Source organism: Macrosteles quadrilineatus, unplaced genomic scaffold (genome assembly GCF_028750875.1).
Source record: "Macrosteles quadrilineatus isolate MER2022 unplaced genomic scaffold, UCM_ALF_1.0 Scaffold_1__1_contigs__length_201487025, whole genome shotgun sequence".
In the NCBI taxonomy this organism is placed as follows: domain Eukaryota; kingdom Metazoa; phylum Arthropoda; class Insecta; order Hemiptera; family Cicadellidae; genus Macrosteles; species Macrosteles quadrilineatus.
In genome coordinates, this window is record NW_026542594.1 from 111108796 (window position 1) to 111135664 (window position 26869).

A 26869-nucleotide genomic window follows, 5' to 3' on the forward strand; every position below is an offset into this window, starting at 1 on the left:
GTAGCTTTAGTTGATAAACTACGTAATCGGAGGATAATTGTTTAAAATTGAGAAATGTTGTAAAAATAACAGCATGTATATAGTCCAAGTTAATAAACAATATTAAAACTATTGTAGAGTGCACTCATTGTTTGCTATAAATAACAATGTTGAATGTAAACCCCCCCCCCCCTCCCCATTAGTAATCGTGATACCTTCAAGAGAGGAAGGGGGAAGCAACATCACTTTTCTGTTTAGACCAAACCGTTTGGATCATAGTTATTAAAGCTATTGATTTTGCTACCTGTGGAATTGAATTTCACCAGAGAATACCAAATAGTATGGTTCTGGAACAAAGCTTTCAAAACATCTATATAGGGAAAATAACGTAAATTAAGCGTGCAAACAACACGATATCACGTATTCAGAGTTTTTAAAATCTTTAGACAGATCAATTGCAGACAAACTACTCGCTAAGAAAGCTTGGAAACTTGTAAATTACTCTAGTAATGGTAGTATTTGAGAAAAAGCAGCAGAATTATCAGTAACTTCAAAGGAACTTCGAAAATATTTCTAAATACTTTAAACCAGTCAAGAACGTATTTTATAATTATAATAGACAACAACCACTAGATGATATGTTGATCTGTGGTAATTTATGTTTCATTTTTTTTTTTTTAGTAAAAGCACTAGCCATCTATAAATAAATATTGTTATGCTTATTAGTCATCAGTTATGTCCAAGACACTGACACTTTCAGGTAGGAGCTCAGTGCTCTCCGTAAATTATTTCCCACCTATTGAAATAGGAAATATTGATGAATATGAAATAGGTCTTCTTAGTTTTGAATCGTACAACTCAATACCAAACGTTGATGAAACAAACAACCAATTTCATTTTGATGGTGATAAAGTGATTACTATTCCAAAAGGTGCATATGAGGTGCAGGATATAAGAGATTACATACAAGAGAAGTTTCACAAAATAACAACAAAGGAAAAGAAATACTACATTCAACTAGGAACTAACAACAATACTTTACAATCAATGATCAAATGTACTGTGGAAGTAGATTTTTCTATGCCTAATTCAATTGGAAAACTTTTAGGATTTGGAAATATTGTAGCTAAACCCGGAATCAGTTATTATTCTGAAAACATTGTAGACATTTTTAAGGTAAACACAATAAGAGTTATTTGTAATGTAACGACAGGCTCATATCTAAACAACGAACAATCTCATGTGATTTATCAATTCTTTCCTGCTGTACCACCCGGCTATAAACTAGTTGAAATACCTAATCCTGTCATTTACTTGCCATTAACAACCCAGACAATTAGTAATATTACGCTCAAAATTATGGATCAAGATAACAGACTAGTTGATTTTAGAAACGAGAGAATAACAGTTTGTCTTCATTTGAACAAGATCAAGTAAACACTTATTAAAAATAGCTTAAGTAGAAAAATCATTCTTATCTGTCCAATATTTTTATTGGAGTATAAGTATTGCTAGGTTCTCGGATTATACTTATTTGGTTTACATATACTCTACAGTAAACATCTCCAATGATAAAACATCACATTATTGATAAGTTTGGCCACTCTCTGTACACCCAAAAACGAGAAAGAAAAGATTTGGAAGATGAATACGAAGATTATGACGATGAAGATACTAAACGGTTTAGGGTTTCGTCGGATCCTGAAACCGCACGTCAAGCAGTAACAAGAGGTTATTTAACCCGTTACTATATTAATAAACTGGAATTGAAAGGATTGGAAGAAAGACTTAGTGACCTAAATAAAAAGTTGGAAAAACTGCAGGAAATGAGTAATGGTTTTTCAACATTAACTGAAAACTTGAAATCCTCCAATAATGACCTTAAGTTAACAGTAAAAGAAGTCAAGGAAGCTGTTTTTCCTCCAGAAGGATGTTGCTACGATGGTAAAAATAAAAGAATTACTCATGTAGCCAAAGGTATTAACAAAGATGATGTAAGCACTGTCAGTCAAACGTTGACATATGATTTCGAAAAAGATATATTTAAATGTGGTGATGTTGAATTTGATTTGGTTGTAAATAGTCCTTCAAAACCTGTAGTAATAGCAAAAGCTACAAGTATGAGTGGATTTGCAACATATCGTGGTGGAGATTACAAGTTTCGCACACACGTATATCGAGTTGGTGGAAAGCTTATAACACACAGGGGGTCAAAGTTTGTTTGGAATGAGGAAAAACGCTATATCACACCTTTGTATGATGGTGAACAAAGAAAAAATCTATCAAAATTTAAGACCGTAGTGGTGGATAGTGAAGAAGATCTCTAACAAATTAGGTGTCTCAAAAGCTCCAGTCGTGGTTATAGATTGTTCCAAACAAAATTAATCTGTAAAATCTTCAAGCGTGGATATAAAGTTGTAATTGGAGTTGAATGAAAATACAAACGAAGGAATATCCGCTTATTGTTTGATTCTGCATGATAAGACTGTAACATACACACCTCTAAAAGGAATTGTAAAAGTAGTGTTGTAGATGGAAACACTCGTTGCGGGAGGGTATAAATAAAACTCAGAGTAATCGGAAAGCTTCAGTTTATCCATACTCTCAGTACGGAAAACATCGCTTTCAAAGATGGGATCATCGCAGTGTGCAACGGATACAACAACAACAATGTTATTAAAAGATGAAAAAAACAAAAACCAATGTAAAGAAGCAGTATCTGAATTTTTATCTTTTAACGAAGAAGAATCACGTACAGAAAATGATGTAAACACCAACATCGTAACGAAGGTAATCGGAAAAAGGAAGAGGAAACAAGAAGAGGAAATGCCACTACACAAGTTGATAGAAGTATTTCTTCGTATATCATATCCAGTTTCAAGATGTATGACAAAAATTATATCTATCGGTATGTACAAACCGTTGGATTATTCTCCAACAGTGCTATTGAACCATGGTGCTAAAACTTTGTTGTTTTCGGAAAATGCTTGGGAATCGTTTATTAAACATTTGCATTTGATAGAATGTTATTTGGAGAACAATCTGTTTGGAAGAAAAACTGCAATCAGGCTCTCAGACTGCGACATCGAGATAGATGTCGTTAAACAGCGAGGGGAGCAGCAAGTTAGATTTAGGGAGCTAACCAAACACGATGAAAGAATTTTACTTACCAATTCTGAATTTTATTTATTGAGTTGTTCTACATCATCGATAACAAGATACATGAGGCAGCTAGTTTTTTCTTCCCCTGTCGTGAAAGATTACTTAGTGGAAACGATGGAAAAACAACCCGACGTTCAGATATTGCATGGACCTGTGGATACATCGATATTCAACCGGATACCAGAAGAGGTGGAAATGTGGAGACAAGTTAACGCGTTGGAACAGAGGGAAAACATCGACGAAGAAAAGATAGAAGGATCTAGTTCTGTGAGTGTAACGGAGGAACAAGTGACGGAGGAAAACCACGAAACAATTTCAACAGTAGCAGAACAGACGAGTGATGTTCAAGGTGTAATGAATTTACAAGACGGAGAAAAATAGAAGGAATAAAAAAGAAACAACAGATAAGTTGTAGCTGATGGCTGATGTAAACAGGACAGCAAATATGTTAACATCACGTGGGGTAGGCCTACTGGGGGGAAGGTGCCCACGTTAAATATACACCAACGCGCTGACAACTGTACGGCCTGATCTATAAAAAAGGGATCTACCGTGGTGTGGAAACCAGTTGTTATCTTAAAACGATATGGAGAGGAAGATTTCCTTCGCTGACAGAGTTGAAGAGATTCAAGAAAAACCTTGTGTAGTGGAATTTCAAGCTTTTCGAGGAAACAAAAATGAATATATCATAAAGGAACTAGTATTCCTAGATTTAAATACAGGAATTGTCTTTCCATTTCTATTTGAACCTCCATTCGCATTTAATAATCTCAACAGTAAAACGAAAAGAACCAATAAATGGACTACGAGATACTTCCATAGTATCGATTGGTGTGAAGGGTTTACAAACTACAAGAGTCTCGAAAATATTATGTATCATTTTTGTAATGAGTTTACAACTGTATACACAAGAGGATTAGAAAAACGTAATTGGATACAAGCATATACGACTCGGCAAGTTTACGACGTGATATTGGATAAGAATTTCGAATCTCCCAAGTTGGAAAATATATGTCGACTAGTAAAAAACAAACAACATACACAATCACAGTGCGCATTGAAAAATGTATACTGATTAGCAGCTTTTTTGGAGCCAATGAGGAGTGGTGGGGGTAGCGATGGGTATAAATACGAAGAGCAAACCTTGACAATGCATGAGTATTACTCTAGACTCCAAGCTAGCAACAACGACGAACTAAATAAATCATGAGTTCACATTTCCTACAAACGTTTGTTGATCAATTCAACGCACAGTCCAAATCAAACTGTTTACTTACTAAAAAGTGTTCAGAACTAAAAGAAAACAAACATTATACAATTCACAATATCAAGAAGATTGACACTTCCATCGGGGATGCCATCGTGGTTTCTTTAAGTGATGCACCATTTACTTCGGGGGATGAACCGAAGTTTCAAGTATTTCTACCTAAACGATTTGTACATCTACTACAAAATGAAGATCTGAGAAGCATCGAACCCGGATCCCTGTACCTGGTGTCTCGTGGGTCAAGCGGAAACAACTCTACAGAATTATCTCTTCACATGTCACAACGTCCTTAGATTTAAGTTCTGTTTGTAGAATGTACTTTTGTAAAAGATTTAATAAATAAATAAAGAGTAAAAAAACAGCATATCGGTATTTGTTTTGATACCGATATGCTGTTTTTTTTAACAAATTTGGATGACCTTGAACTTTACAACATAAAAGGGGGGTGTAACATCGGTCGCTCATCAGTCTGAAGTAGAACCAGCTAAAGGAAACCCATCATGAACAACGAATTGTATCGAGTTTTAACACATCCTGCACTAGGGTTGGTGAGTTGGAATTTAGAAGCTGTACTGAAGTTCGAAAGAATAATCAAAAACATTATTGAAATCCAGAGAAAAATAGATAGGCATGGTTTGTCAGCAAAAACAAAGTCCAAATATGGTGAGCATTATAAGGAATGTCCATGGTCAAACGATGATGCAACTTGTGGTCCCGATACTTGTGTTTGTTGTAGCATTGGCTTAAACAGAAGTAACATCACACGTTTACTTAATGAGCTAGCTTTGGTTCTCAAACCATATGAAACCAGATCATCTGAATAACAAAAAAATATCTCTAGGTTTAAATTTTCAAATTTAAATCTGCAAACATCACTACACCTAAGTTTGTTACAATCACATAAAAGGGTTGCCACAGTATTCCAGCGTTCAGTTTGCACACTCTAAGGTTCACGATAACACGATGGGTACCAACGTGAGTGCTTGGAGTTTAATCTCGCAAGAACCTCGATTTCCTCACGGAGTGTTATCCGATAGTTTTGTGCAACGTTTCGACACGTTTATGGACTGGGAACTTCTTTCTTTGCACTACATTTTCACTATAGAAATGTTGAGGATGTACTTTCACAGGGTGAATTGGTTTCACGTTTTAAAAAGACAACGGTTCTCAGAAGAAATACTCGTAGAGATGATTCCTACTTTCAACAACTGCTGTTGGAAGGAAATTTGTAAATATCAAAACCTTTCTGAAAGTTTTATCGAAAACTACAAAGATCATTTAGATTGGAATTTAATATTTGAACATCAACAAACGAGGGGGATATTCTTAAAGGAGCATGGACAATATTTACCATTTATGAACTTTAGTGATTACAACGGGTCTGACTACGACGAGGAGTGCTCTACCCCACCGCTACAATCAGAAGTCTACACCATTACACCTAATCTTTGCAACGAGACTAAACACAATCAATCTACTCCTTCAGTACGAAATAACTCCATAAATTTACGACCTGACCACAAGTCAAAACAGGAGCATTCTACACCACCATCATCGGGAACCCTCTTCATTACACCTCACCTTCATTTGATTTGTATCTTAGGTTTAGTTTTTGCAAATGTAATAATTTAGCGTAGTCAAAATAATGTTTATTGTAAATATGTTTATCTAAATGTTTGAAATAAATATGGGAAAAATAAAAGCTAGATCGTATCGGTATTTTGTTTCAATACCGATATGTTGTTTTTTAAAATTTACTTTGGATGACCTTGAACATTGCAACGTCTGCTGTAATCAACCAATCAGAAGCTGGTTTTCATTCCACGAAAATAAGGTACCTACCGCATAAAAGGACGATGCGAGACCTACTACTATCCACTTTACTCTCATCGGAGCTCGAAGTAACATGTCGTGGTGTATAAAACATCCTGAATATTCAAAAGAAAATGATAGGATCAACTCGTACATACACGCCCGAACGAGAAGTTTTGTTAGCGAATGTAGAATCGAACTCGCTGAAGCAGGATTCTTCTACGCAGGAAAAAAGGACCAAACGATTTGTTTTTACTGCGGTGGTGGACTACACCATTGGCAAGATATCGATGATCCTTGGGAAGAACACGCGAAATGGTTTCCCAAGTGTCCGTTCGTATTGGTACACAAAGGACAAGATTTCGTCAACGAAATGAGATCCAGAACCGAAAGAAACGCCCTACAAAAGAAAAGGATTCCAACAAACAACATTGCTGTACCCCCACCGATAGAAGAATCAAACATCGAGTGTATAATATGCATGAACAAAAATCGTAATCTACTCTTCTTGCCATGCAAACACTGTTTCGCTTGTGACATATGCGGATGGAGATTCGATAACTGTTGTTACTGTAGAGCTCCTATAATTTCTATGATCCAAGTGTTTTTAGTTTAGATCTGTATTAGGTTTAAGTTTTTAAAACAGCTATATTCCTTATATTGTGTGTATTTTAAATTTTCAATAAAGAATTAACAAAAATCAGCATATCGGTATTCATCCCACTACCGATATGCTGATTTTTTTTAAACCCAAACAACGACCTTGAAAATATCGATCCACCCTAGCTCTGACACGCCACCATGACATAACCCACTACACCATGTCCTAGGTCACGTGCTAGGTCATAAACCGATGCTTATATAATATCATACAGTGTAAAAAGATTCATGTTCAGCAATGAAGTGATAGATATATTAGAAAGACTAGAAGACGGTGAAAGAAAGCTTACCTAACATTTGTACATATTTAACAGTGAAATTAGTTAAATTGAATAGTTTTCTGTACTACAACTAGCAATAAAAAAACATTCAAACAGTTTCACAAAAGGACAAACGATAAACAGAAATACGTTGGATTACAATACAACCAAGAGTATTTAATGAGAGTCAACATTTGCTTTAAATAAATAGTAAATTATAGGGTAAAGAGTGGGGAATTTGTTTTTTTATAGCTTGATCGTTTGTACGTCTAACATTAAGCAATGTGCAATATACCAAATGTTTGTTATTTTAAAAAAATCATTCAAAAACATAACGATTTGAATGAATAAACAAGTCTTAGAAATATAAGGTACTAGGCCTATGTTGCAAATGTGGCACATGGTTGTAATTAGTGGAACAATGATCTGCCCGCATGTACCGCCAACTGTTCACGAAGAAGTAGAAACACTGTGTACATTACTTTTCCATACCAGTTAAATAGCTGATACACCTTGCAGGATTAAAGTGATATTTTAGTTTAGTTCTGAATTTATGTTTATAATGGTGACATAATAAAATAGTGGTTTTTAATAAGTTTTCTCACAGAAACATTGCAAACCAAAATCCAAACACTTTTCGTAATATGTACATAATAACAAACTTTTCACTTGACGATCTTATAAAATGCAAAGACAAAAGTGGAAATATTTCAATTGCGAATGTTTGCTGTATACCAGATAGCAATCATAAACAGCATAAAAGAATGTGTATGATGGGTCTCTCATTAGTCTGTAGTGGAACTAGCTAAAGACAACATCTCATTAACAACAAATTATATCGCAAACATTGCAAAGGTAACATGTACAAATAGTTATCTCCAACAGTTTTATGTCGTATATATAGCTAATTTCTCAAATTTAACAAAATTCCTACTATGTTTCCAATAAAAGAAGCAAACTTTGAGTGTATAATATGCATGGACAAAAAAATCGTAATTTACTCTTCTTACCAATGCAAACACTGTTTCGCTTGCGACATGTGTGGATGACAATTTGACAACTGTTGTTACTGTAGTAGACCTAACTCTATGATCCAAATGTTTAGTTTAGCTTAGATCTGTATTAGGTTTAAGTTTGAAAACAATTATATTCCTCGTATGTCAATTTTGATTTTTCAATAAAGAATTTAAAAATCAGCATATCGGTACTTATCCCTTTACCGATATGCTGTTTTTTTTTAAACCACAACAATAACCTTGAAAATATCGATCCACCTAACTTTCACACCTCAGCATGTCGTCATCATGACGTCACCATACCGTAACCCACCACACCACGTGCTAGGTCACGCACCATTACCACCAGATGCTTAACCGTCAATTAAGCACCACATGGCTCTTGTGACGTCACTCCTCAGCAGCCCTATGTATCCACTACTCTATATATAATTCAGTTTTAAACATCTTTGTACAACTAAATCTAGAGTTTTACTTGACCGATTTTATTAACTAATGGGTCGTTGGAAAGCTTAAGTCGTGTAGATTTGCAAATAATTATGAAAGTTTGTTTTGGTTATGATTTATGGTGAAAATTAAAAAAAAACATGTTTTCCATAAGAAATACATTGAAAACTGTGTTTTTCACACTTTTTATTTGGGTGCGACTTTTTGCGGCCTTTTTTGAGTGTTTCCAAGAAGTGTATGGAATCAATTTGTAGGAAATTTTATTCTCTTTCAGAATATCACCTTCCACTTTAGTCGATTTCCTCACCATTTAAAAGTTATTTGCAAAAATGCTAAGCAACCTCCGAATTTATAGTAAAGAGAAAATACTGAGTTAGGGATATATTTGTTAAACTTTGTACAACTAAATCTAGACTTCTACTGGACCGATTTTGTTAATTAATGAGTCATTGGAAAGCCCAACTCATGTAAATTTGCAAATAATTATGAAAGTGTGATTTTATTATATCTTTGTGGTAAAAAAGTAAAAATAACAAAAATACATTAAAAACTGCTTTTTCAAGTTTCTGTTTTCAAGTTTCTATTTATAGCCAGCTTTTGGCTGCCTTTATTAAGCATTTACAAGAAATGCATAGTAGTTATTTGTAGTAAATTGTATTCTCTTTCAGAATATCCCATCCACGTTGGTCGATTTCCCCACCATTTAAAAGTTATTGGCAATAATCTAAGTGATCTTCAAATTTATAGTGAGAAAATACTGAATTAGATATATTTTTGTTATACTTTGTACAACTAAATCTAGACTTCTACCGGACCGATTTTGTTACTTAATGGGTCGTTGGAAAGCCTAATTTGTGTAGATTTGCAAATATTTATGAAAGTTTGATTTTATTAGATATTTGAGGTGAACAAATAAAAATAAACAATAATACATTTAAAAATAATTTTTTCCAAGTTTATATTTCCAAGTTTATATTTCCAAGTTTATATTTGTAGCCAACTTTAGGCTGCCTTTATTGAGTATTTTCAAAAAACACATATTAGTAATTTGTAGGAAAATTTGGCATGATGATAACATTTTCCTGATTAAAATATAGGCTTGTTATTACCTCAAAACTTTTTTCTCCTTCTTGGCTTTTTGAATATTTCTCGTATGTATTAGAACAATAGCACAATATGCCTCAACGAACCACGAATTATTACTGGGAAAGGTGAACGAAATGCATGTTGTAAAATGTGACGTGGACACCTGGTGCAAAGTATTTGGCCGATTGTTTAATATAAACAAACCCATAACAGTCCAGTACTGGGAACTTTAAGGAAAATATTAGGGAACAGAATACAGGGGTGTCCCGTTAATCCCCTCGCACGTTTCTACGAATGGGCTTAATCTGAAATTTCTTAGATTTTTTCTTTATAATCAATTTCAGGTATTGGGGGTGTCGGGTCACTCAGGTCAGTTCACTTTCCCGTAGTTGCGAGATCGCGATTGTCCTTTAATTTCCAACCTAAATACTGTTTTCATTTCAAATAGTAGTCACAAAAGAGAACCAAACTAATATTCTGCTGTTGATAAAACTATTCTATTTCTTGTATTAATTTATTTTATTTAGTCGTCGGATTATACTTTTTGAAAGATTTTTAGACAAAACAATCCAAATCACTTTTTTGAATGATTGGACACGTTTCTTTAAAATTGTACTAAAACGTCACTTACCAAATACCATAATGTGACGAGATAATACGTTATCTGAAAACAAATTCGCGACCTGTTTAGAGTAATAATCTTCCTACCAACTTTCAATTATATCTTTACGTTATAATTTATTTACAATCAGTGAATAAACGGCACTAGCTGCTGTGCCCGTGCTTCGCAACGGGAAGATGTACCAATCGTCCATACTGCCTAATCCAAACACTTGTTGAGTAGATTGAATTTTTAAACAAATAGCCATAAAATTTTTACAAAAATGTATGCCCTACATTGTAATTACCCTACTGTTTACATTAAAATATATCAATAACATAATGTTCATAACTTATGGTTATAGAATTTTTCTTCATTTCAATAATTGCATAAATAAGCCATAGTGGTGTAAATTACATAATGTTTACAATTAACATATGTTCTTCTTCTCATTTTTAATTTCTGACAACAGCTGGAGTTACATAACAATGTCTGTTTCCCATGAATCTTATGGAGAAATACAAATGACACCAAAAACATGCCAACCGGTTTAGTAGTTTCGGAGGAGTAAATGTCAAAGAAAAACCTGCTTGCGTATAAAATAAGTTAAAAATCTCTCACCTCAGAATTTTGAAAGCCCGTGGAGCAGATACGGACGCGTTGCAGAAAGTCAACAGTCCCGGAAGGTCAAATAATTTAAACCTGTGCCGCTAGGTCAAAAACTACAATGTTTGCAGTGTCTGTAGATCAAAAATCCCAGAAAGTCAAATAGTACAGTCCGGGCTAAAAGTTTAGTCTATTTTAAAGCAATTGACTTATTGGGAATTTGACTTAATGCAACAGCAGTTTTAATATAACGAAATAAGATAAAATATAAGTTCAGTTTCGCTGAGTCAACAGTGCCGGAAGGTCAAAAGTATAATCTGTTAAAAACAACGATAGTCCTCTCGACGCATGTCTTCAATAATTTCGTGTTTTGGTGTTCTTAAAGTTGTGCTAAAATTTTGAAATTTGGCACAGAGCTTCTTGGTTAGTCCTACTCGATGACTATTTTGTTGGAACTTTAAACTATTTACCGATCTAATTAATAAAAAATTATTTGTATGGTGAAATAGTTTTAAATCGTGATTTCTAACATGAAAAAGTTAGCATGCGAGATTTTTTTTTGTTTTTGGGTTAGAGAGGTTTTGTCTGTGGCAAAGTTGTAGCCAAAAGTGTAATGCGTAAAATAAATTTTTTTGAATTTTTTACAATCAGTGGTTCAGTAGATAACTTGGGTTGAAGAGGACGGCAAATGTAGCATTTCGCAACGCATGGAAAGAACTACATCGTACGATGCGACTGCTGAGTGGACTTTTAATTTATCTAATTTAATTTATCTAAGGACAAGAAAAAGGTGAATATACAGATCACCAGTACATTCATATTATTTATAAAACATCTTTCTTTATTACCAGCTAACATTTTTCACTTATAAGAATACATCATAAACAGGGTGTTAAAATAAGCGGGGAGATACTTTACCTAGTAATTCCTTGGGTCAAAATAAACAGAAAATCAAGGATAACATTTTTTCCAAAATAATTTCGTTAACCAGATATCCGCCATTTTGTATTTTTTACATACAAATATTTATCTTTGCACTTTTCCAACCGATGTTTATCAAACTTGGTATGTATGTTAAGGTAGGAGAGACCCATGTTATAAACAAAGATTCATCTCGATTCACCCTAAAATTTCAAAATTTAACACTTAACTACAATATAATATACTCTACTACACCACAATATTTACGTATCACCATAAATCTTTAACAAAATAAAACGTTAACATTTTTAAAAACCAAAGTAAATCAATATAATATTTCTTTTTTGAAAAATATATTTAAAAAACAGGCGATGGTAAAATAACGACAGGCGAGTTTCGATCTGGGTGTTTCAGGTTTGAATCTAGGAGGATTTAACATTAATTAACATTAATGTTTAATCCTCCTAGGTTTGAACTGATTGAGAGGAATACATGAAACCGAAGGGGGGAGGTAGCAACAAGTGCACTAGTATTTACTAGTGTCCAATTACAATTTGATGGATTTAACCAAAACCTTTTCTATTTCACTTATTTTCAGCTGTTAAATTTCAAACGATACGTTTTAGCGACATCATTAGCGTTATTATCATCATCCTCGTTTGAGTTTGGGTTTGCAGCAATGTATTTTTATGAATAAAACCTTTAATTTGATACCAAACTTGACCTCTGCTGCTATTAATTGACTGTATGCACTATTAATTAACAGCTGTGTCTAAGGATTATGTCGGCCTTAGTCACAAACAGGACAACAAGATCGCTCCACTCATCCCACACTCATCTCCATTCATACTTGGCTTAAAATGCATACATTTTGTATGGTCGCCATTTCAAAGCAACATGGCTACATTATCAATGACAAACGTGGAAAACCTTATACGAGTGTGAGTAAGTCCGAAAACAACTCTAAAAAACAATAAGCAATAAATTGCAAGAACCGTTGCTTATATCATTGGGTATACACGTATGTACTGACGTGTATACTCAATGCTTATATCGAACGAATGTACATCGTGAGAATTTCCATTAGTTGTTCCATTTAGTTGTGTGTCCATTAGTATAATAGTTTAGTTGACTCTTTTAAAGTCAGCGGAAATTATAACTGTTATTGCCCTTGAAATAATGTTTGTGTAGTACTTTGCAATCCTACCAATGCTTATAGAATCATACGATTACAATATTCTGGCTAGAATATGTCGCATAGAGTGGTGACTACTGTATCTTTTTGGTTTGCTTGTAAAACAGGATCAACAGAGATTTTCCATCGACTTAAACAATACGATAGGTACTCTCAAACTGTTCATTGCTATAACAAAAGTAGTGGTAAACCCAGAATATGACCCCACTTTCGGCGTTTTTGGACCCAGGACTTTTAAATTTTTTGGCGAAAAAACACTCCAAATAGCTATAATATGATGGTTTTACCCCATTTTTGGCGTTTTAGAGGCTATATGGGGGCATTTTTTTGGTAAAAAAATTTTATTAATACTGAAAAACATGTCTGGAAATGAAGAGCTTTTTTTGACCACTTTTTTTAAAGACCCGGCTCTCGGCACGCGAACTCGGGCGTGCTCCCGACCCATAGGCACACTTCTGATCCCCAGCGATGACAAACTAAAAGTCTTATGAAAAAATGTTTGAAACAAAAAATGAGTAACATCTAATCATCTATACTTCTTCCACTGAAAGTTTTTCTCTGACCGAAAAATAAAAAAAATCATCGCTTACTCACTTTTTCATGTTTACTCAAAGCAACCTTTTTATATTTTCCATAATTAATAATTACATACTGGCACAAATTAAATTATATTTATATTGTATTAAACAGTAGTTCATGTAGAATTTTAATATATAAATTTCATGCTATAAATATTTTTATTAGAAGCTAGACCAATGTGTAAGTGATAGGAGGTGCATCACTTTGAACATCATCACGCACCCGACACTGCCATGCTGGCAACACCTGGAGTTTGAAACCATTGCTATTGCTGAAATTATATTATAACACATTTACATACAAAAGAAACTGGTAAATGGTTTTAAATTTTTAAACTTTTTTATGCTGTATTATTATGTAGAAGGCCATGTAGTATGTAGGCTGGAATTTTAGCCGTTTTGTTGTATATCAAGCCTTTTTGAGATATAAATATTTTTAAACAATAAAGCAGACCTTTATTCACTAATGCTGATATTATATTACAATGCATTGGCATACAAATGAAAACGGTTTGATTTATTTGTACTCATATAAAATAATATAATTCTTTTGAGTTATAGGGATGTCTGGTGATTAAATCACAAATTAAGATCATTTATAATGGACTTTTAAAATAATGGAATTAAGTATAGACTTATAACATTTTCATGATAACTGTTTGATTTATTTGTACTCATTTAAAATAATGCTAAAATAGTATTTGATTTTTATGTTGTATTATTGTTTTTTATCAAAAGTTGAAACCAATGTAGTGTGCCTAAATGTTTATTTACTGTTTTCTGTATCTCAAGCCAATAGATAGAATAGAACAAAGAGGTGTTTTTGGTGTTTTACCTATGAGAATAACATGGGGAGATTTTAAGCCACTTTTTAAAAATCGTGCTTACTCTCTATACATTTCTATGCAAATGTCCATCTCCAAAAATATTTCCAATCCCCATTAATTTTTGTATCATGTGAGTTTTGCACCAGTTGGTTTGAAATATTTATAAATATAACGTGTTGCTGGAATCGCCTTAAATGGCAAGAAACATGTAGTCTTGGGACCTCTGGTAAAATATTGGAGTTTTCCTAGTTTGGACTAAATATTTTTGAAAATTGAAAAAAAATATGTTTTTTACTCAACTATTTTAGCATCTTGAAACATGTATTACCGAAGAATCAGGCAAATATTTCGTGCCGAAATTATATTTTACCTTACGTGGGAACGTGGAATCATTATTTAAACTCAGTCCTGCTCCACAGTATAATTGCAGGCTTGCTTCTCGTCCTAAGTGGTGAATTGTGTACAGTTTATGTGTGGTGCAAAGACTGGTTTCTCTTTTTAGTTGTGACCAGCTCATTCCTAAGATGCTAGATGGTATCCACTTTGCCTCTGAACATAAGCAAATTGTAATCTTCAGTTTAGGACTTAAAGTTAATGTTGGATGTGATGCCTCTTTGATCAGAAGTTTGGGTTGTGATTAGCTCAACCCCTATCACCAATATCAGCATAGATCCATTGAACTATTATGTGTTATTGTACTTTGTGCTGATTAATATGTGTTTGGTAAATTAGCATGGCACAACACACAATCCCACATCTTGCTAATTGTAGTTGGTAGTTTAGGTGGTCAAAGTAGAAGTAGGGAGCATTGACTTTCTACAATCATGATAAGATATCCAGCCAGAGCCTCAGACTGCAATAAAAAAAAATAGATGAAAATGCAAACTCTAAAGGCCCCGACCGTGTTTTATACTTCTAGGCTGGAACAACCTTTACTTGGAATATCGTACATAAATTGTTTGTATACATAAGACTCTTGTAGTGAATGTACTCTTCGATGAAAAGACAAAATAAAGATGAAAACTACTTTATGCAAAGAAGAGAAAGTAATTGTGAAGGGTAGCTACAAACAGTTGCATTTTAGTGAGCAATGAAAGTTGCTATAATTATTGGGATTGTTTTGGGTAAGTTTATAGATATGTATTGTGTTTACAGGAATTAATCATAGTGGGGATGCTATTTATGTTGAGATATACTGATTTAGTTAAAGTGGTAAAATGAAGACCATGATAATGGTGGATAAAGATTTTATTTGTTGAGCAATTGATGTGAGAAGGAGTTTCTTGTTAAACAATAACCTGGAAAACCAATATAACATAATGCATTGTCATCCCTCATTGGTATTGTACCTTATAAGCTCTGTTGTTCTTTACTCATTTTCAAAAACATATAAATTATAAAATATGCCATTTTGTTGTTTATTTTACTGTTATGTATTGTAAGTTTATATATTGAAATAAATGGTTAAATAAATGTAAGTTGAAAAATGAGCCTTATTTTGTCACTAGTTTATTTACATTGATTTGAATCACATTTTTGAACTAACAGATGATTAAATTATTAATTGCATAGCATTTGAAACATAGAGATACAACATTTACTTTATTATCTGGAAACTATAGATCTATATTATTGTATGAACATAATTTCTGTATTTCATATACGTAAAAACAATGAGACCATGCTAAATTACCGAATTCAGTAAACAAGGAAGTTGATATTGTGCTATATACCTGAGGGTGTAAAGAGGTGGGTATTTTCATAGAGACCTAATGATGAATCAGAATGTGAAAGTTCTATGGTAGAAATATCAAGTAAGCAAGAGTGATCATCAGAGGTAACATGATCATCAAGGAATTCATAGAGAGGGGTCAGTCAGGTTGAACTAGTAAATTGCAGTGATTCATCCAATATAGAAACAATAGATACAAATAACCAGAACCAATCACTGAATATTGTAGTTATTTTTTCTATCCTACTGTTAAAATATGAAACTCATTTTAATATGAGTTGGTGAGTTCATGCCTGGTAAAATGAATGTAATAATGGTTCTAAATGTATTTATCTTATTTTATGGTAGATTTCACTGTGTGTGTTTACTGTATGGTAAAATTCTTTGAGATCATTTAATATTTAACATACTTAGATTAGTGAATAAATCATCAAAGTGCGATATAAATATGCTGGGTGAAACGTATTAAAACTTGCTTCCAGTTTATCTATTAAAGAATTGTCAAACGTCTCGGTTTTGCTAACTAAGACCTGGTGTCCCGAAAAGGGCTCTTAAGACCATAAGATGACAATACATAAAGTTTGGACTATTGACTGTGATGTGAATTTATGCATTCTTTGTCATACAAATTGTACACTAGTATTTTTGCAAGTTCTGACTGTGACTGTGATGTGAATTTGTGTGTATTTCATCACATAAATTTCACACTATTTTCACTCATTTCATACCACTATTATGATGTGTTGTGCCTGCATGGGTGTGTTGAGCCATGAATATCATAGACCACCAAGCTATAAGGACGTATGCTAGAACTGATTTAACCTCTACCAAACCCTGAATACGAGCCTGAAGGCACAAACTTCAGACCAAGGATCAATTGTAAATAGACAAACCTGCATGATAGGATATAGAACACTGAAAAATGCAAATGTTAGAAACTTTAGTCTTTTACTTATTTACCCTTACCTTCCTCTGTTTTGGAGGAAACTGCCTTACAACCAACATGATGAAGATTGTATTAATACTCATGATCTTGGTCATTATAAAATTGATCAAACATAAATCTGTATTTGCCATTATTCATAGACCTTTCCTTGTCTATTATGAAAAAGCCATCCAACACTGGTGGTATTGATTAAATGAAAAGTCATTATTAATATGATTGTTAAATATAAGGTTTTAAATTTATATTGCCTTGTTTGGATAATATTAGAAAATGTACGTTATCGCATAAATGTTTGTGTACTTTCTAAGTAAAAGCAGTTAATATTTTTATGTTGACCCATTGAGAGAAATTGTATACTATTTGTACTATAAAAGGTCTATTCATGCATATCAGTCCAGTAAAAGTTCTGTTATAATCCAGTCATAGGTCAGTCTCAATTGCATCCATAGTTTCTCAGTCAACCTGTCAGTCATTTGGTTACAGTCTGTTTTTTAACTCTTCATTAACCGATGTTATATAACATTTTTTATTTGAAACACAATATTCTATAAAATTTTCATTGGCCAGTTTTTGTTGATTGTTATAAACTGTACTTGATATACAAACACATACGTTGTCATCAGTCAGGCGTCCAAACAATTAAAAAATATCGTTGAGAAGAAATCGGTTGTTGTATTTAACAACATAAAGGTCGATTCACAAACGGTATGTAATAGTTTAATCACGTCACAGTGTATACAGCAACTGACTGTGACTGTGATGTGAATTTGATTAGTTGTGTGTAATGTGTGAAAATAGTGTGAAATTTTTTAAATTGCTTCCAGTTTATATGTTGTCATTAAGCAAGCGTTTAAAAATCCAACAATATCGTTGAAAAGAAACCAGCTGTTTTATTTGACGACATAAAAATCAATTCACACATAACACGTCACAGTTCAATCACATCAGTTACGACACAGTGTATACACCAACTGACTGTGACTGTGATGTGAATTTGTGTGTACTTCGTCACACAAATTTTACACAAATTTCACATATATTTTCACACATTTCACACAACTGTGACACAAATGTGTGAAATGTGTGAAAATATATGTGAAATTTGTGTAAAATTTGTGTGACGAAGTACACACAAATTCACATCACAGTCACAGTCAGTTGGTGTATACACTGTGTCGTAACTGATGTGATTGAACTGTGACGTGTTATGTGTGAATTGATTTTTATGTCGTCAAATAAAACAGCTGGTTTCTTTTCAACGATATTGTTGGATTTTTAAACGCTTGCTTAATGACAACATATAAACTGGAAGCAATTTAAAAAATTTCACACTATTTTCACACATTACACACAACTAATCAAATTCACATCACAGTCACAGTCAGTTGCTGTATACACTGTGACGTGATTAAACTATTACATACCGTTTGTGAATCGACCTTTATGTTGTTAAATACAACAACCGATTTCTTCTCAACGATATTTTTTAATTGTTTGGACGCCTGACTGATGACAACGTATGTGTTTGTATATCAAGTACAGTTTATAACAATCAACAAAAACTGGCCAATGAAAATTTTATAGAATATTGTGTTTCAAATAAAAAATGTTATATAACATCGGTTAATGAAGAGTTAAAAAACAGACTGTAACCAAATGACTGACAGGTTGACTGAGAAACTATGGATGCAATTGAGACTGACCTATGACTGGATTATAACAGAACTTTTACTGGACTGATATGCATGAATAGACCTTTTATAGTACAAATAGTATACAATTTCTCTCAATGGGTCAACATAAAAATATTAACTGCTTTTACTTAGAAAGTACACAAACATTTATGCGATAACGTACATTTTCTAATATTATCCAAACAAGGCAATATAAATTTAAAACCTTATATTTAACAATCATATTAATAATGACTTTTCATTTAATCAATACCACCAGTGTTGGATGGCTTTTTCATAATAGACAAGGAAAGGTCTATGAATAATGGCAAATACAGATTTATGTTTGATCAATTTTATAATGACCAAGATCATGAGTATTAATACAATCTTCATCATGTTGGTTGTAAGGCAGTTTCCTCCAAAACAGAGGAAGGTAAGGGTAAATAAGTAAAAGACTAAAGTTTCTAACATTTGCATTTTTCAGTGTTCTATATCCTATCATGCAGGTTTGTCTATTTACAATTGATCCTTGGTCTGAAGTTTGTGCCTTCAGGCTCGTATTCAGGGTTTGGTAGAGGTTAAATCAGTTCTAGCATACGTCCTTATAGCTTGGTGGTCTATGATATTCATGGCTCAACACACCCATGCAGGCACAACACATCATAATAGTGGTATGAAATGAGTGAAAATAGTGTGAAATTTATGTGATGAAATACACACAAATTCACATCACAGTCACAGTCAGAACTTGCAAAAATACTAGTGTACAATTTGTATGACAAAGAATGCATAAATTCACATCACAGTCAATAGTCCAAACTTTATGTATTGTCATCTTATGGTCTTAAGAGCCCTTTTCGGGACACCAGGTCTTAGTTAGCAAAACCGAGACGTTTGACAATTCTTTAATAGATAAACTGGAAGCAAGTTTTAATACGTTTCACCCAGCATATTTATATCGCACTTTGATGATTTATTCACTAATCTAAGTATGTTAAATATTAAATGATCTCAAAGAATTTTACCATACAGTAAACACACACAGTGAAATCTACCATAAAATAAGATAAATACATTTAGAACCATTATTACATTCATTTTACCAGGCATGAACTCACCAACTCATATTAAAATGAGTTTCATATTTTAACAGTAGGATAGAAAAAATAACTACAATATTCAGTGATTGGTTCTGGTTATTTGTATCTATTGTTTCTATATTGGATGAATCACTGCAATTTACTAGTTCAACCTGACTGACCCCTCTCTATGAATTCCTTGATGATCATGTTACCTCTGATGATCACTCTTGCTTACTTGATATTTCTACCATAGAACTTTCACATTCTGATTCATCATTAGGTCTCTATGAAAATACCCACCTCTTTACACCCTCAGGTATATAGCACAATATCAACTTCCTTGTTTACTGAATTCGGTAATTTAGCATGGTCTCATTGTTTTTACGTATATGAAATACAGAAATTATGTTCATACAATAATATAGATCTATAGTTTCCAGATAATAAAGTAAATGTTGTATCTCTATGTTTCAAATGCTATGCAATTAATAATTTAATCATCTGTTAGTTCAAAAATGTGATTCAAATCAATGTAAATAAACTAGTGACAAAATAAGGCTCATTTTTCAACTTACATTTATTTAACCATTTATTTCAATATATAAACTTACAATACATAACAGTAAAATAAACAACAAAATGGCATATTTTATAATTTATATGTTTTTGAAAATGAGTAAAGAACAACAGAGCTTATAAGGTACAATACCAATGAGGGATGACAATGCATTATGTTATATTGGTTTTCCAGGTTATTGTTTAACAAGAAACTCCTTCTCACATCAATTGCTCAACAAATAAAATCTTTATCCACCATTATCATGGTCTTCATTTTACCACTTTAACTAAATCAGTATATCTCAACATAAATAGCATCCCCACTATGATTAATTCCTGTAAACACAATACATATCTATAAACTTACCCAAAACAATCCCAATAATTATAGCAACTTTCATTGCTCACTAAAATGCAACTGTTTGTAGCTACCCTTCACAATTACTTTCTCTTCTTTGCATAAAGTAGTTTTCATCTTTATTTTGTCTTTTCATCGAAGAGTACATTCACTACAAGAGTCTTATGTATACAAACAATTTATGTACGATATTCCAAGTAAAGGTTGTTCCAGCCTAGAAGTATAAAACACGGTCGGGGCCTTTAGAGTTTGCATTTTCATCTATTTTTTTTTTATTGCAGTCTGAGGCTCTGGCTGGATATCTTATCATGATTGTAGAAAGTCAATTCTCCCTACTTCTACTTTGACCACCTAAACTACCAACTACAATTAGCAAGATGTGGGATTGTGTGTTGTGCCATGCTAATTTACCAAACACATATTAATCAGCACAAAGTACAATAACACATAATAGTTCAATGGATCTATGCTGATATTGGTGATAGGGGTTGAGCTAATCACAACCCAAACTTCTGATCAAAGAGGCATCACATCCAACATTAACTTTAAGTCCTAAACTGAAGATTACAATTTGCTTATGTTCAGAGGCAAAGTGGATACCATCTAGCATCTTAGGAATGAGCTGGTCACAACTAAAAAGAGAAACCAGTCTTTGCACCACACATAAACTGTACACAATTCACCACTTAGGACGAGAAGCAAGCCTGCAATTATACTGTGGAGCAGGACTGAGTTTAAATAATGATTCCACGTTCCCACGTAAGGTAAAATATAATTTCGGCACGAAATATTTGCCTGATTCTTCGGTAATACATGTTTCAAGATGCTAAAATAGTTGAGTAAAAAACATATTTTTTTTCAATTTTCAAAAATATTTAGTCCAAACTAGGAAAACTCCAATATTTTACCAGAGGTCCCAAGACTACATGTTTCTTGCCATTTAAGGCGATTCCAGCAACACGTTATATTTATAAATATTTCAAACCAACTGGTGCAAAACTCACATGATACAAAAATTAATGGGGATTGGAAATATTTTTGGAGATGGACATTTGCATAGAAATGTATAGAGAGTAAGCACGATTTTTAAAAAGTGGCTTAAAATCTCCCCATGTTATTCTCATAGGTAAAACACCAAAAACACCTCTTTGTTCTATTCTATCTATTGGCTTGAGATACAGAAAACAGTAAATAAACATTTAGGCACACTACATTGGTTTCAACTTTTGATAAAAAACAATAATACAACATAAAAATCAAATACTATTTTAGCATTATTTTAAATGAGTACAAATAAATCAAACAGTTATCATGAAAATGTTATAAGTCTATACTTAATTCCATTATTTTAAAAGTCCATTATAAATGATCTTAATTTGTGATTTAATCACCAGACATCCCTATAACTCAAAAGAATTATATTATTTTATATGAGTACAAATAAATCAAACCGTTTTCATTTGTATGCCAATGCATTGTAATATAATATCAGCATTAGTGAATAAAGGTCTGCTTTATTGTTTAAAAATATTTATATCTCAAAAAGGCTTGATATACAACAAAACGGCTAAAATTCCAGCCTACATACTACATGGCCTTCTACATAATAATACAGCATAAAAAAGTTTAAAAATTTAAAACCATTTACCAGTTTCTTTTGTATGTAAATGTGTTATAATATAATTTCAGCAATAGCAATGGTTTCAAACTCCAGGTGTTGCCAGCATGGCAGTGTCGGGTGCGTGATGATGTTCAAAGTGATGCACCTCCTATCACTTACACATTGGTCTAGCTTCTAATAAAAATATTTATAGCATGAAATTTATATATTAAAATTCTACATGAACTACTGTTTAATACAATATAAATATAATTTAATTTGTGCCAGTATGTAATTATTAATTATGGAAAATATAAAAAGGTTGCTTTGAGTAAACATGAAAAAGTGAGTAAGCGATGATTTTTTTTATTTTTCGGTCAGAGAAAAACTTTCAGTGGAAGAAGTATAGATGATTAGATGTTACTCATTTTTTGTTTCAAACATTTTTTCATAAGACTTTTAGTTTGTCATCGCTGGGGATCAGAAGTGTGCCTATGGGTCGGGAGCACGCCCGAGTTCGCGTGCCGAGAGCCGGGTCTTTAAAAAAAGTGGTCAAAAAAAGCTCTTCATTTCCAGACATGTTTTTCAGTATTAATAAAATTTTTTTACCAAAAAAGTGCCCCCATATAGCCTCTAAAACGCCAAAAATGGGGTAAAACCATCATATTATAGCTATTTGGAGTGTTTTTTCGCCAAAAAATTTAAAAGTCCTGGGTCCAAAAACGCCGAAAGTGGGGTCATATTCTGGGTTTACCACTACTAACAAACTATCACACAGTTTGATGAATATTTGTGTGTAAACCACATACAGTACACCTGTAGTCTATCTATTTTTCCTTTTATTTTTCCAAGACTTTATAGAAAATCACGCATTACGTGATCAGTGAAGAAAGGTGTCAACCTTGTTTTATAGGTAAAGAAGAACACTGCTTCATGTCAGAGCATTCAGTTATCTTTCAGTTATCATTCAGTTAACCAAATATTTGGTGAGAATTGTAAATGCTAGTCGACCTGTACCTACCCTTCTAGACCTGTACGTAAAAAGAAATGTACTGTACACTGTTTAAGCTCGTCAATTGTACTCTGGATGAATGGGCAAGAGATAAGAGGGGCCCAATCAGCTGTTTGATAACGGTATTCGTGCGGTTTACTATTTGAGTTTCCTCGTTCATAATTCTACTATAGGCTTTATTTCTGCATAATACAACCGACTTGCTTGCCCGTAAAATATTTGGGATTGAAACTGTTTAATAGTAATAGTATTCATTAACGTATTATTATTAAATTTCTTGTTGTCCTATTATTCAACAGCGACTCGAAAACCCTTGTTTCTCTGTAGTACAGCAATATTGTTACGCACAAGTATTAAGATTGTTTAATACTGACATTGCATTATTATATTTTAATTTGAGCCTAATTACGACGGTCTACGTACACGTTATTAGTGATATAGTAACATTGTTTATTATCATATTGTTGTATTACACGAAAGACATTAATTTACGACGATCCTTCGGCTTACATATTATTGGATCATTTGTTTACGTATCACGATTGTAAACGTTGATTGTTGGGGTATAATTTTAGCGATTTAAATATTATACAGAGCCCCTACGGTTAGGAACAAACTCCTACAACAGTTTTATTGTTATTTAACATACTAATCAACAATAACGTTTGCCGCCAATTGTATTAAATCTAATATGGGTCCTTGGAACCTATTTTTGTTAGTTTGGATGTACTATCTCTTCCCGATGGTGTAAGTGCTGACTGAGCCAGAAGACAGGCAAAAAACAGCCTTGCAAGAACAACGACTCATCCGTGCCTACCACGACCACTCCCGCCGTTATCACCGTGACACTGGCGTACTACACCCAAGGCAATAGTTTTAGCATAGATTTATCATTAACTTTAGATACTGCAAGTAGAGATTTCATTTAAGAGAAACAGATAAAGCATTGACTTTGGATACTACAAGTAGTCATCCCATTTATGAGAAACAATTATACAATTGACTTAGTGGACTTGTAGGAGACATCTCAATTACGTGAACTATATTTAGCATTGACTTTGCAAAAGTATTGGATTACAGTACTATGATAGCTCCGCTCAAAATTGCAAGCAGACAACTGCATTGTACACCTAGTACATATTAGTACACGCAAAATAATGCAAGGGACCTTGAAAGAAATATTGGCAATGAATTTTTCATAATGGCAGAAAATAATTACAGTACAAAGCACTGTGGTGCATAATCAACACAGTAAATCAATGAAAAAAGAAAAAAGTTCAAAATCTACACATTTCTTTCTACATCTATTATTTCTTACTTTACAAAATCACCGAAACCACGCTCTCCTCGTGTAAGTATAGATATATTGTGGGAACTACATCTGCCCTAGGTTGAATTAGCATAATAGCGCAAGTTTAAATGAGAACAATTGTATGACTAAAACTAGTAAAAATAATTGATTTGGTAACTGATGACGTTGTTTAGACCTATCAGGAAACTACACTCCTTTACCACGTAAATATCTAACATAGTTTGTACCTCTGTGATTTCGTCTAATCATATTCAGTGATTCATTATTTACATAGTTTGACTTTTTCGTAGGCCTGGTTGTAATATAGCTTATGTCTGGTTTTTCATAGGTGTTGTCGTTGGTTATACAGTAGTACTTGCACATATTCGCGCCTTTTTTAATCCCGCGCTTTTATCGAGTGCGTTGACATTGACTAGTTATTCCAACTATTGTCATCAGTTTCTTGTTCTGTAACACACATTCTAATCCTGATGTATCCCTCACTACATTTCCGCCTTGAACTGCATTATTTGACGAGCGTCTGGTTTAAATACATTAATCGATTTACAAGCTACATTATGAAATATTCATAATGTACCTTGCAAATCGATTAATAGATAGTCTACTAACTAATTTACTCCCTACAAATAATTAGGTAATACATTATTTAATACAGTGATATCAATGACAAATGTATATGATACTTTTACTAATACAATATTCTTAAATTTATTACACCTATTTGCAAATGTTTCAGCTACCTTGTCCACAGTAACATTTACATTCGTGTAGTTCTTGACAGAAGACTTTAATACAAAACTAGATGTATGTCTCTTGGACTTGACATAATTTCAAAAAGAAGTGATATTGTATACTGTACAACTCACAACAAAAATCAAATAGTTAGTATACGCTGTCCTAATTGTTATTTTTACTTCCGATTTTATAGTTGTAAACAAGGCAATAATGGTGGTTGGAAAACTTAAGTTTTTCGCATACTTGTCTTAATTTACAGATTCGGTTGCATCCTTTGTTAACCAAAAAGGATATTTACATTATTTATTGACAAAATAAAACTTAGACTGATCGATGATTATAAATTCGATGACAACTGCATTTGCATCACCATACTTATGCAAATAGGTCCAAAATAAATCTCTCATAGACAATATAACTTATAAAGACCGGCCTCTGCAGTAATATGGTTTACCGTACTTATTAATTGCGTACTTATTAATTTACCTTACTTATTAAAAAATAGCAAAGTGCCGAAAATTACCAATTTGTGGGTAAACCAAAGTAATCCAACCTAGCTTACTCTAACCTAACCTAACCTAACCCATGCTTAGATCAGCAAAGTGCCGAAAATTACCGATTTTGGGTAAACCCAGCTTAGGTTAGGGCTGAGGAGCTCAGCTAAAGGTTATTTTAGGGAGTCCTTGGAGGCTAGTGGCCATTTTGGATAATTTCAAACAGCTGCTGAAGAGCGATTTATCGTCCAAAAATATTTTTTCAAACACCAAAGTGATTATAATTTAACATCGAGTATAGTGTGAGATTAGAAATGTTCTTTGTAGTTTTTTATTGTTCTCCAGTGGAGTCAATGAAAGCTAACAGCCATCTTGGATTTGTCCCCCATAAGAGCGATGTTAATTACGTTAATTTCAGACAGCAGCTGGAGATTTATTTACAGTCCAAAAGTATTTTTTCAAACATCAGAGTGATTGTAATTTAAATATCTAGTATATTGTTAAATTATAAATTGTCTTTGTAGTTCTTACATTGTTTTATGAGTTACAACGTCTAGGCTCCAAGGACTCTTTTACACTCTTTTATTGACACTTACCAGTCAAATGTGGCGATATTAATGATTTATAACGCTTTTAACGATTTTCAAACGTGTTTTTCGTGGTGAAATATGTGTTTGCTGAAAAAGTGCAAGAGGAAAAGAAGTTTGAAATGACTCGAATAATAAAAAATAGGCTTCCATTAAAAGAAAAAAAGATTTTTCAAGCGCTTATAATCGCCGATTTCTAAAGCTTTTCTCGATTTCCAAACGTGATTTTCAGGGTGAAATAGTCGTTTCCCCCTAAAGTGCCAAAGGAAAATAGCATAATTTTGGTAGATAAGGTAAAAATGCGATAAAACATAAGTAGTGCAAGTTCAGTATTGCCTCCTGGATTTCACCAATCACGTA